The sequence below is a fragment of the Petaurus breviceps genome, unplaced genomic scaffold (genome assembly GCF_028583685.1).
Source record: "Petaurus breviceps papuanus isolate PSGF00001 unplaced genomic scaffold, PetGlider_PUasm1.0 174, whole genome shotgun sequence".
Lineage (NCBI taxonomy): Eukaryota > Metazoa > Chordata > Mammalia > Diprotodontia > Petauridae > Petaurus > Petaurus breviceps.
Window position 1 is genome coordinate 54,375,459 of NW_027185761.1, and position 13,553 is coordinate 54,389,011.

At 38.7% G+C, this 13,553-nt stretch overlaps 1 protein-coding gene across 26 annotated transcripts in view; it reads left to right on the forward strand.

The window, feature by feature from the left end:
• Window positions 1-13,553, forward strand: part of FHIT (fragile histidine triad diadenosine triphosphatase) — a 1,710,176-nt gene that overhangs the window by 531,610 nt on the left and 1,165,013 nt on the right. For 5 of the 26 annotated variants that reach the window (XM_069084217.1, XM_069084220.1, XM_069084207.1 and 2 more), the window contains one exon: window positions 9,581-9,682. The exons of the other annotated variants lie outside the window; for them this stretch is intronic. The gene's annotated coding sequence lies outside the window, so the exon portion shown is untranslated. The remainder of the gene's footprint in view (window positions 1-9,580; window positions 9,683-13,553) is intronic. 26 annotated transcript variants of the gene reach the window in all.

The window sequence follows — 13,553 nt, forward strand, 5'->3', positions numbered from 1 at the left end:
GAGAGAGAGAGAGAGAGAGAGAGAGAGAGAGAATTTCTTGTAAGAGGCAGTATATGAGCTGAACTTTAAAGGAAACAGGGGGTTTTGGAGATGAAGGCAAGTCAGGAGAGTATTCCAGTCATGGAGGGGAGTAGTAAGGGGGAGAGAAGGCTGTCTTTAACATTCTAATATTCTGGTATAAATGGACTGCTTTTATGTATTCACTTACCACAAATATGGCACCCATGAATTGCAAACATTATTTGATATACCAGATTCACATCAGATCTCATTTCCCAACTCCGCCCCTCCCCCTATGAATAGTCCCTCATGGACAGAAGGGAATTCCTAGTTCTGATTGTTGTTTGTCCTTCATCTTTGAATAGGACCAGTGACATCACAAGGTGGTGTCTTGACTTGTGAGTGGATTGGGTTTAAGTGGGTCAGAGTTACCATCAACTTCTCTCTTTCAAGTGATTAAAAATAACCCCCAATGTCCAATGGATTAAATATGAAATATAATTCAATTCAGTGAAGATGTATTTTATGCCTTTAAGAGAAAAAGCACAATGCTGAGTTAAAGTCACTGCCCTCAATGAGCTTCTGTTCTTCTTGTCATGTGAACTCCTATATGAGTGACTATGCATTTGTGGGTATGTCTTCACCCTTTCTGAAGTGCCTAGGATTTTCATGTGGGTTACTCTTTGTGCTTTAATACCAGGTTCCCATGTGATTGTACAGTTATCCCTTCTACATTGCAACTTTCCTCACTGAGGTCTTGATATATCATGGGTCAGCATAAGAAATTAAATGGGAATTTTGAGAGAGTTTTGTAGAAGCTGCAGATGATATGTAAAGTCCAACAGACAGCACAGAGCACATGGCCAAATATACTTAACCCAAATTTTAAAATAAGGTAATGTAAATACCCCATAAAAGAAAAGGACAAAAAATTCAAACTTTTTCTTTGCTATGCAAGGAGAGCCAAAACATTTTATGCAGAGTTTCCAGATTGTGGCAGGGCTTTACCCCTGACAGCCCTAGGATGTGGAAGGGATAACTGTAGTAAAATTCTCTCGTTGCTCTGGACCCCCACCAGAACATTTCCATGTACACAAATCAGCCACTCAAAGTGATGATGACTTTTAGATCTTAAACATAACCACTTGCAGTAAGGCAGATAATAGGGGGAGGGAACAAGCATTTAGGTGCCTACTGTGGGCCAGGTAAATCATTTGATAATAAATTCTTTTCATCTTTCCTTCTTCAACCAACATAGCATTTGCAAATTCTTTCAAGTTACCATCACCTTAAAAGAACTGTTCAGAAATAATTACCTCTCAATTTGGATAAACTCATAAGACTAGCCATCTCTGTACGGAATATGCCAAATCCAGCTAACTATTCCCTAACAAGGATTTTGTGGCATTTAATTAAATGTCAGTGTTTCTTCCTATACAGCAGCTACAAAATCTATCTTTTCCTTTTCTGCTTCTCCCTCTCAAAACAGAGAGAGCAGAAGAGGGCACCATACAGTTCTGACGAACTTCAAGAACAGTACCTGAGACTGATGCTTTCACTCAGGGAGGCAGTCTCCAATTAACCAAGAGTCACTCAGCTATGATGTTTCCTTGAAGTTATGATTCTTTGTACTCCCATTTTTCTGCTTAAAAAAGTAAAAGTTCTTTTCAACCATTAAAGTATTCACATATACATGGCATCACTCTTACAAAGGTATTTAAGTCTTTATGTTTATACAGTAGTTCATTTTCTGATCAAATCTGAACTCACATGTCATCTGAATACTATTTCTTTACACACGTATTTTGGTAGGATTTTTTTATTACACTATAGTTCTTTTTCTATATCTTTTAGGTATCAAAATGGTCACCTACCTAGAGCCAATAACCTACATTTGTTATCTATTAATACAAGTCTTTTTCTTTTCACAAAAGTACTTTCCTACCGCTTCTAACACAAAACAGATCTATCTCAAAAGGGCAACTTAAAGTGAGAGTGCCTTATAGCTATCATGCTAAATTTCTAGGCTAGATAATAACATTGGGTCAAATTTTGAGAAAGAAAAAAAAGGAGATGGGAATGCAAAGAAAACATGGTACAGTGTTGCTTCTGTGTGCCACCCTGGATCTCATAAGCATTTAGCTATTTATTGATGATGAATATAACTAAGAATCAAATCTATCTAAGTGTATTCACTGGCTATAGAAAGCTGCTTAGTTAAATCACTTAGAGAATCTCTAGAAGAATAGGATAAAGTAGAAGATTGGTAGTTATTGGGTGGATTTGTTCGGTGGTGAGTGGGAGCCAGCATTGTCACTGACATGATTGAATCAATTGGGTCTTTTCACCTGTCACACAAATTATCACTTCTTCATTTTTTTTTTTAATTCCTCAATCCCTTTTAGAACCTGTGTGGAGAAAAAAAATGGCCTGATAAGTAACTGAGAGAATGTAGCATGGAGGTGCTCTTACTTTTTGAGAACTGGTTCATAGGATGGAGCTGGAAGGGGGCTTCAAAGGCCACTAAGCCAACAACCTCATTTCATAGATCTGGAAACTGATCTCCAGACGACTCAAGTGACTTGCCCAAGATCACAAGTACAAGTAGTAAGTGGAAGAGGTGAACTCTTAAGTCAGAGCCTCTGATTCCAAATCCAAAACTTTGTCTACTGTAGCTCACTCACTCTTACTTTATGTCTTTAATTCTCAGTTATTTCTTAGGGCCTTCTTGGAGGATATAACAATATTTCTCATTCTTAGGTCGTATCTTTAAGAGTTATCCATTGACAAATAATCTGAGAGGCCTCCCATTGCCCATTTCCCCTGGTTATAGCCTCATTTAGTTTCTCCTTTTTTTATAACATCTTTTGAAGTAGAAAGTAATGGGAATGTTGGTGCCATCTAACTCTTAACTTGTCTGTCTAAACCCCTTCGTGGTGAATTAATTTGAACTATTAAGCATGAATTACATATTACTGTAGAGTTTATTCCAGATGTATTATTGTTGGCTTAATTGTTATGGCTAATCATTGATTGCAGTTTTCCTGGTGTTTGAAATAATAACACTTTGTGTTTTTATGGTGCCTTTCATTTGACAATCTTGAAAGCCTGAATATTGGAACCACTTCTTGTAAAATCATCATTATCTATGCATTCTCATTTGGCTAGGGTCCTGGAATGAATATTCCAGCATATGATTTAATAAGCCAAGAAGAATTTATATTCATGAATCATGCTTTTTTTTTTTCATAATTTAGCTGTGGGGGAGAAATAGGGGGGGAAAGGGAATTTTGTCCACTGGGGATATTATTTCCAGATAGCAATTTGGAGCTTTTTATGAACATTGCTGAGTCCTTTGTGTTGGCGGAGTATTTGTTCTGACTTGGTAGGTTTTAATTTTTAAACTGAGCTCAAATTGCTTGGGGCTTGAATTCCATTTTGTCTTGGCAAACCACAACTTCTCCGTTGTTTCCTTTATTTTATTTTTTTAGCTTTTAAAGAACAAAAAAGGCTCACCAGGCTTTCTGGACATCAAATTTCTTTTATACAATGTTTTACTGAGTTAAATATCATGAAACAGAGTCAAACTTTTATTTAACTACTTTGTACATATTTGTCTTTATTCACTTTATTTTTATATCGCATATATTTCAAAGGTACTTGATTCTTCCATTTGAATATTAAGTTCTTCACAAATAGAGTTTATATCATTCTTTGTACTTGTATCCCCAGCACCTGGCTCAGTGCCTGGTATGTAATAGGAACTTAATAAATACTCATTGATTGACTTATATGTGTATACATATACATATATGTTATATATGTTACACACATGTATATTACATATATATGATGTATATATTTTTCTAAATAATTTCCATCTACTTTTTTTAAAAAAATATTTATTTTTAGTTTTCAACATTCATTTCCACAAGATTTTGAGTTATAACTTTTTTCCCTGGCTTTCTGTAGCAGCAAGCACCCCAAGTGTCCTCAGGGTTTGCTGCCAGCACAGGATCTGCTTTGTTAAAGGAGAGCAACTCAAAATGGGTTAACAAGCTTACTTTAATCAGTCAGACATATATCATTTACCTTGTTCAGGGGGAAAAGATCAGCACCCCGAACTTCAAAGTATACAGACAGAATTATCAAGACAGAAACAGATCAAGTAGACAGATTTCCAAACTGTCCAACCATTACATCCATACCCAGTCAACATCTGGGTTTCCACATCTGGGTTTTTCAAAGCCGGGGGACTCTCAACAATGGCTTCCCAGAATTCAGATCAAATCACAGAACACTTCTCAAAGTGAGTCCCAAAACAAAGCTACACATCAGGGCTTATATAGCCTTCTCCTGGCTCAGAGAATGTAACAACCTTTTGGACCCACTGGCCAATCAAGAAGTATCTACTGAAAAACAAGCCTCCCACCCCAGGTTACAGGTGCACTTTAGCCTAGGGGCAGGGAAGATCTTTAAATTTGCATTCCCATTACACTTTCCTCTGCCCCCACCCCAAAATAGCAAACCTACTGAAAACCCCTTCCCCCAATCTGCTCTTTCTTATATCCTACCCCATCACCCCCTAACTTTCTAGTAGGGCAAGATGGGTTTCTGTACCCCAGTGCCTGTATATCTTATTTCCCAGTTGCGTGTAAAGAACATTTTTCTTTAACATTTGTTTTTTAAAGATTTTTTCCCTTCTTCCCTCCTCACCCGCCCCCACTGGGAAGATAAGCAATTCAATATAGGTTGTACATGTGTAGCTACCCAAATCCTTTCCATAGTAGTTATATTGTGAAAGATTAACTATACTTCCCTTCATCCTATCCCACCCCGCACTTATTCTATTTTCTCCTTAGACCCTATCCCTTTTCAAAAATGTTTGCTTCTAACTACCCTCTCCCCCAATCTGCCCTCCCTTTGATCATCCCCGCTCTTATCCCCTACCCTCCTATTCTCCTGTAGGGTAAGATACCCAATTGAATGTGTATGTTATTCCCCCCTTAAGCCAAATTCAATGAGAATAAGGTTGTCCCATTCTGTTTCACCTTCCTGCTCTTCCCCTCCATTATAACAGTTTTTGCTTTGCTTCTTTTATATGAGAGAATTTACCCTGATCTATCTCTCTCTTTTTCCTTCTCCCAATAAATTTCTCTCTTACCTCTTAATTTAATATTTTAGATATCATCCCTTCATATTCACCTCATCCTGTGCCATCTGTCTATGTATACATGAACATACATATGCCCACACTCACATATATATTTCTATACATACACCCTTCTATACATACACATATATATGTATACACACATACATATATATACATACATATATATTCCCTTCAACTATCCTCATACTGAGAAAAGTCTTATGAGTTACAATTATTGTTTTTCCATGTAGAAATGTAAATAATTCAACTTTAATCAGTTCCTTATGATTTCTTTTTCCTGTTTACCTTCTCCTGCTTCTCTTGCTTCTTGTATTTGAAAGTCAAATTTTCTGTTCAACTTTGGTTTTTTCATCAAGAATGCTCGAAAATCCTCTATTTCATTGAATGACCATATTTCCCCCTGTAGCATTATACTCAGTTTTGCTGGGTAGGTGATTCTTGGTTTTAGTCCTAGCTCCTCTGACCTCTGGAATATCATATTCCAAGCCCTTTGATCCCTTAATGTAAAAACTTCCAGGTCTTGTGTTATCCTCATTGTGTTTCCACAATACTCAAATTGTTGCTCCCGGACTCCTTGCAGCATTTCCTCCTTGACCTGGGAACTCTGGAATTTGGCTATAATATTCCTAGGAGTTTTCTTTTTAGGATCTTTTTCAAGAGGTGATCGGTGAATTCTTTTAATTTCTCTTTTGCCCTCTGGTTCTAGAATATCAGGGCAATTTTGCTTGATAATTTCTTGCAAGATGGTGTCTAGGCTCTTTTTTTTTTTTTGAAAGCAATTGGGGTTAAGTAACTTGCTCAAGGTTACAGGGCCAGTTATTTCTGGGTGTGTTGCTGAGTATCTGAGTCCAGATATCTTGATCCAGGTCATCCCGACACTGGAGCCAGTGCTCTTACTCGCTGAGCCACCTGGCCACCCCTAAGCAATTGGTGTTAAATAACTTGCTCAAGGTTATACAACCAGGTGTTTCTGGGTGGGTGCTAAGTATTTGAGCCCGTGATTCTATCTCCAGGTCATCTTGACACTGGAGCCGGTGCTCTTACTTGCTGTGCTACCTGGCTGCCCCTCTTTTTTTTTTTTTTATTATGCCTTCAAGGCAGTCCAATAATTTCTAAATTATCTCTCCTGGATCTATTTTCTAGTCAGTGGTTTTTTCAAAGAGATATTTCACATTGCTTTCTATTTTTTCATTTGTTTGGATCTGTTTTATAATATCTTGATTTCTCATAAAGTTGTTAGCATCCAATTGCCCCAATCTAATTTTGAAGGAGTTATTCTCTTCAGTGAGCTTTTGAAATTCCTTTTCCATCTGGCAAATTCCGCTTTTTAAGGCATTCTTCTCCTCATTGACTTTTTGGGCCTCTTTTGCCATTTGAGTTAGTCCAATTTTTAAGGTGTTATTTTCTTCAGTGTATTTTTGGGTCTCCTTTTGCAGGCTTTCTTGCATCATTCTCATTTATCTTCCCAATTTTCCTTCCCCTTCTCTTACTTGATTTTCAAAATCCTTCTTGAGCTCCTCCATGGTCTGTAATCAGTTCATATTTTTCTTGGAAGCTTTTGATGCAAGAGTTCTGACTTTGCTGTCTTCCTTCCACTCCTTGCCTTGATCCTTTTTGTCCCCAAAAAAGGATTCTATGGTCTGTGCTTTCTCTGCTTGCTCGTATTGCCAGCCAATTACTTACTTCTGAGCTCTTTGCCAGAACTCTGCTTCCAGAATGGAGAGAGCCTTGCCCCAAATTGCTGGAGTTTTTACAGCTGCTAGAGCTGTTAAGAGGGTGCCTGCCCTCTCTACAGCCCCCACAAGCTCTAGCACACTGGCCACACAACCCAGGACCACCACCCAAGACTGATCCAAATCCAAGCAGGTTAAAGCAAGAGAGAATGGTCGCTTGGTCCCCCTACAAGCTGCAGGCCAAGAGGTCCTGAGCCACTGTGCCTTTGCTGCTTCTCACCCCTGGGGCAAGGGTCAGACCACACTCTTCCTTCTCCCCCTCTGTTCTAACAGGGTTCCTCACTGACCTTTTACTTTTTCTTTGGCATTTATGGGTTGAGAAGACTGGAAACCACCACTTCTGCTGGTGATTCACCCTCCTGAAATATGCCAGACACTGGTTGGGGCTTTCCTGGGGCCAAAACCCCATGGCTCACACAGGACTGTGCTCAGCTCCCAAGACGCTGTGATGGACTCTTTCTGTAGGCCTGCTAGGCTGCCTTCAGTGGGAGATTTGTTTTTCTGTGTCATTTTGTGGGTTCTGTAGCCCTAAAATTTGTTTAGAGTCATTTTTTTACATGTATTGGAAGTGATTGGAGGGGAGCCCATGCTAAGTTTTTGCTTCTACTCTGCCAGCTTGACTCCGCCTATTCCTTTTTTTTTAAACAGCATAGTTATGTATACGTATGCTTCCCATAACCACCCAGTGGGCATTCCCTTGTGATAGATTAACAAGGGAAAAAAAAAAACATCTGATGCAGTTTTATCTGAAAATATCTGTAATATTCCATTTGAATGGTTACCACTTCACTAGTGAAAGGAAGGAGGTACATTTCCACATTGTTTTGCAATGGTCAAGAGTACTATTTACAATTATACATACTTGACTTCCTTTTACTATTTTAAAAAGCACATTATCATGACTATTGTGTATATTATTTTCTAAATTCTGTTTACTATATTATTTCTGCATTATTGTGTGAAAAGTTTTCCCATGTTTTCTGCAATCTTCATAGTCATTTTTCTTAATGGACAATAATATTCCATTGTATTCTTATACAACAATTTGCTTAGACATTCCCCAAACAACAGGTACCCATTTTATTCTAAGTCCTTTGCTAACACAAAAAGTACTACTATAAATACTTTGTTATCTATGGAATCTATGGTCTATTCTGTGGTTTAGAGGATATCCATAGTTTAGTGACTTCTTGGTGTAATTTCAAACTTTTCCAAAATGTTTGCACCAATTCACAGCTCCACAAATGGTTTGTTAGTATTCCTCGAACCTCTACAGTGCTGATCTTTTCCATCTTTTGTCATCTTACCATATTTTTCTGGGTGTGAGGTGAAACCATAGCATTATCTTAGTTTTCATTTATCTTATCATTAGGACATAGACCAAACTTTCATATGTCTGTTAATAGCTTGAAATTAAAAAAAAACATTGTAAATCTCTTTCAACCATTTATCTTTTAGGGAGTGATTAATAATTCGTACTTTAGCTATAGTTGTAAAAGATGTCTCTTTTTCTCTCCACCTATTTTGTGGTAATGACATAGCCTTTTATAATTTAGTCATATATCCATTTAGGACACGTAAGGTGACATTTTGTTGTACTGACTCAAAAAAATTTTTTTTGCTTTTTGGAGGGGGGAAGGCAGGGCAATTGGGGTTAAATGACTTGCCCAAGGTCACACGGATAGTAACATTGTCTGAGACCAGATTTGAATTCAGGTCCTCCTCACTCCAGAGCTGCTGCTCTATTCACTTTTTCATCTAGCCCCCCCCTTTTTTTAAATTTATAAACAGTAAAGGGGGTGGATCTTATGTTCTCCACATTTTTAGCTTGTTTGATATGATGTAATCCATTGTTGAATAGTGATTGTGAAAGCCTTTTTTTTTACTAATAATCTCATTGTGTATGCCCTTGATTCATGCAAAAATTATTCTCATAATTTTTTTTCAAATAGTTGTCCAAGTAGGCATATATATAGATCAGCAATAAGCTCTCTTGGTCATTTTTTAAAAGGAGGTATTAATAAAGATTGAGATGTTTTTCCCTCACCTTTGGTATCTTCCCTTCCTTAGTTATCTTGTAAATAGGTCCTTCAATAGGAATGAATGATGTCAAGGAATTGTGTGATGGCAATAGAAATTAGGTTGGTTATTTGGCAAGAGTGATGGTGGACAGTCAGGGTCCACAGTGTCAGGAAGAAACAAGGAAGATCTCCAGAGTCTTGGCTGGAGTCCTTCCCACCATGGGTGGGTACAAACAAGACTTGTGCAGAATAGGCAGGCATAGGTCAGTTGAGATCTACATTATTGGAGGAAATTAAAAATGACGAGATCTCACTCATATGTGTTTGAGTTCTTTTAGATCTTAGTGTGGCAAGCGTTGTGAGATGCTACTCTTTACCTATTTTCTACTAAACTACTTTCTAGCTTTCCCAATGTTTCTGAACATTTTTCTTTCAAAGTAACATGCCTTCTAGGATAGAGGAGCCAAAAAGAAGTGCCCTTCACTTAGCTCTCTGGGACTGAATGCTGTATGTGTGCATGCGTCTATGTGTGTGTGTGCACGCATGCCCGTGCACACTTGTCTTTGAAATAAGCTCTCAAGACAACAGAACTACAGATAGATTGGTGGCTTTATCTTCTCTTTCTTCCTGACTTCTTTGTCATTTTTCAGATTTCCTCTTGGAAAATTCCCCCCAACTCTCTGCCAACAGAGGTGAAGTCTATTTTGTTCTCTGTTCTCTAGGACTGAGAGTCAGAGGTCAAGTTCCCGTTGGTATGTTTTTCACTTACATTTATTGTAGAAATTGTATCTATTGCTCATATCCATCATTTCTTCTGGCATAACATCCCATGTGATATACACTTAAATGCCAATGATCTTAAGTAGTTTTAAAAAGGAAGGATAAAATCACCTGTAAAAATGAATTTGGGTCCTTTTGCTTCCTAAATATTTACAAAAGTGTTGAACACTGTAAAGTTGCTCAAGTGACTCCCTGACTCTCCTGACTAAAGTTGAACATCTGATTGAATACTTCTAAGAACTTGTAAATATAAAGATGTCCACTTTTTATAAAAGGAAATTGAAATTAATTGCTACAATAAAGCAATTATTCTAATTATTGCAGATTTTTAATGGAATTATAATTAATTTTCTTGCATCAACACTTCATCTCAAAGACCATGGTAATCTTTTCATGGATCCCTGTTCTTTCCCAACAATAGGCAGATCAATTCCTTTCTCCTTTGAAAGGATATATACCATGCATAATCATTAGAAAATGAAACCCAAAGTTTCCGTTATCTGACTGGACTGCCAGCAAGTCATCCAAGTGAAATGAAGTGCTGGTGTCTGTTTGCTTCATGATTCCTCATTAGAGTGACTTTATGTGAGATTAGAGATGGTATGGACCAAAGACTATGAATAAAAAGTAGCCATGTTACTTCTTCAACTTACTCTAGGGTAGTATTGAGAGAGATTTGTCAGAAAATAATAGGGTTTATGGTCAAGGAGTGACTATTTCTTGAAAATAAAAAAGATGTCTCTCTCCAGAATTTAGCCAGGATTTAGATGGCCTAAAGTCTAATCCTGGCTGCTCAGCTAGCTAGCTCAGCATCTGGGACAACCCCACCTTCAAGGAGCATTATAGGACTTTGGTATTGGCAAATCCTTAATATTAGGCTTATTATTATTATATAGAAGGGAACAGTATAGATCTAGGCAGCTAGGTGGTCCAGGCCTGGAGTCAGGAAGGCTCACTTTCCTGAGTTCAAATTTGCCTTCAGACATTTACTAGCTGTGAGACCCTGGGCAAGTCTCTTAACCCTGTTTGCCTCAGTTTCCTCATCTGTAAAATGAGCTGGAGAAGGAAATGGTCAACCACTTTAGTATCATTGCAAAGGAAACTTCACATGGGGTCACAAGGAGCCAGACACCACTGAAATAACGCAACGAGAACAGCATAGAAGGAGGCATATACTAGACTTTTAATATACGTACCATAAAGTGAATTGCAGAGTTTGTTTTCTATATATGATGAAATGTTGTAGGGCAATAGAGTGGAAGACAGTTGTTCCCTTTGGATTCCCACTCCTTGTGAGTAGAAAGCGTTTCATTCTGTTGGTATCCCCAGAGCCAAGCACCTTGCCCGGCATGTAGGAGGCAGATAATATGGCAGAGTTGTATAGTGTGAGTTATGTTTTCTACTTTATGAGCTGCCAAAGTACATTGAACAGTCATTTGTAGGCTGTGTCTATGACAATATGTTTGAGTTCTGTCAAAGACCTATTCATCCTTTGTATCTCTTACCAATATCCAAATACAACAGGCTTATGTTGTATTTTTTTTCAGACTGAACAAAATCATCCTTTCATTATTTTACACGTACGGGGTAAACTCCTTAAAGGGAGGAGCTGTTGTTTTTTGTCTTCGTGTTTCTAGCACCTAATATTTCTGAAGCTGAATTTCACCAGCAAATCCTCCATCCCACTGGAAGTGGGGATTGTTTTCATAATCTTGGGAGAGCTAGGTTATGAAATAAGAACTCCTGCCACTGGAACACCTCATCACTCAGCCTACAGGCTAGATGGGCATGAAGTCAAAGATTGCTCCAGAATTTTTTGAACTGATAATCCCACCAGTAACTTACCGTCCTTATTTTCTCCCATTCCAAAAGCAAGAAGACTCCAAATCGTTTTATTCCCAAGTCAACCAACATTAGGAAGAGCTAGACTTCTAATGTTCCCTTTTAGAGACAGGTTGCAAAAAAATCAGCATGGCAGGCTTGGAGATTTTAGGACTGTTTAGAGGAAAAAGCATAATAGGCAACAATTTGGCTTAATTTGGCTCTTATAACCTGTGGTTATCCATGGAGTAGGAGCTCAGTGGCATGAACCCTGAAACAATTTGCCTCTATCTCTCCCCAGTCAGTTGGCCCAGCTGCCATTCCCACACATTTACTTTCATATCTCAGCCCTCCCATGTCAAAGTCGTCAGTACAACTCCATCAAAACAATATGATCTTCTATATGTTTTAACACCATGCCTGGCCTGTATTGGGTACTTAATAATTGCTTATTGACTGACTGATTGATGCCAACTCTAATTAGTCCTTACCAGGTATAGCACCACTACTAGAGAGAATTTTGCTACAAAGCCAAGATTGCTGACATCCAGTTTTCTGACCAACTTGTAGTGCTCCTGCTAGGCCCAACTTTGTAACCACTGCTCTGAGAATGGAACTTGGCAAATGAATATCTCTAGTAAGGAGCTCATCTTCGCCAACTACACCAAGATGTCTCCCAATGTCCGTGAAGGCCTGTCATTTGCCTGGTGCTGCTTTAGTTACCAGATCCCAAGGAAACACTTAGTCTGGAGATTTTAGCAGTGATCAAAACCATGTAGAACATACCTCATTCCTTGTGAAGTGGTAAGCTATGAGGAGGTGGGAAGAACAGAAGCAAAATTATTAGCTAAAGGAGACAATAACTATGATAGTATCCAAGAAGCAGGTGACTCCACGAGCTTTCAAGTTTTTTCACTGCAGAGGCCCCCAAAGAATATCACAGGAGTCCTTCACCACCTTAATGTTTTCTGCAAACCCAAAATACCTTATATTTTTAAAAAATGCCATTCCCACAGAATCACAGACTTTCCATCTTGGAAGCTACCTCAGCGATCATGTATGTAATCCATACATGATGTCTGTAATCCACACATGAATAAAAACGTCCACTATAATGTGCCCGATAAATGGTCAGCCAGGCCCTTCTTGAAGACCTCCACGGGGGGAAAACACTCCTTCCCATGGTAGGGGAGAGGCATTCCATTTAGAGATGGTTCATACAGCTAGAAAGCTTTTCTTAACAGCGAGCGGAAATTGTCCTCCTTGCAAATCCAACCCGTAGCTCCTTGTTCTGATCTCTTTGGCCAAACAGACCAAGCCTCATCCCTTTCCTGATGTCTGTCTTCAGATATTTGAGAACAACTCTCGCGTGCTCCTTGAATCTCCTTTTCTCAAGGCTAAACATTACCACTTTCAATCAGTTTTCATACAGCCTGATCTAGAAACCCTTTGCCATCTTGGCCGCCCTCCTCTGGACACTGTTCAATTTATCAACTTATCAGTGGCATCCATCCTGTCATTTATACATAAACTTGGGTCTGTGGAGGACCTAATAGGATAGAAGTGATAATTTAAAGCCAGTGGGAGTGAAGGGGAGGCATTTTAGGAGCCCAGAATTCTATTAGTGGCCTAGAAACAGAAGGTGACCCATCAGACATAGCCCTTGGGGGCAGTTGAACTTTGATTTCATATTGATAGAAGAAGGGAGGAAATGTGCTAAAATGTCACCAAGCAACTTCAGAGGGGCAGAGATTTAGTCCTGGAAGGGAATGGAGGATGATCAATTCCATTCCCTTCATTTTGCAGATGAGGCCAGATGAGGCCTACGATCACACTGGTGGCAGAACCAGCTTTCCAACTTGCGTCCCTTGATCCCAAATCCAGTACCATTTCCATGACACTAGGAAATTAATAAATTTTGGCACCCCAGGATCTCTACCATTTCCTTTCAGAGTATATAGGCAATGAGAGAAGTATAGGGAGACATAGTTGGGAGGAAGGGGATGAGACACTAGACTTGGA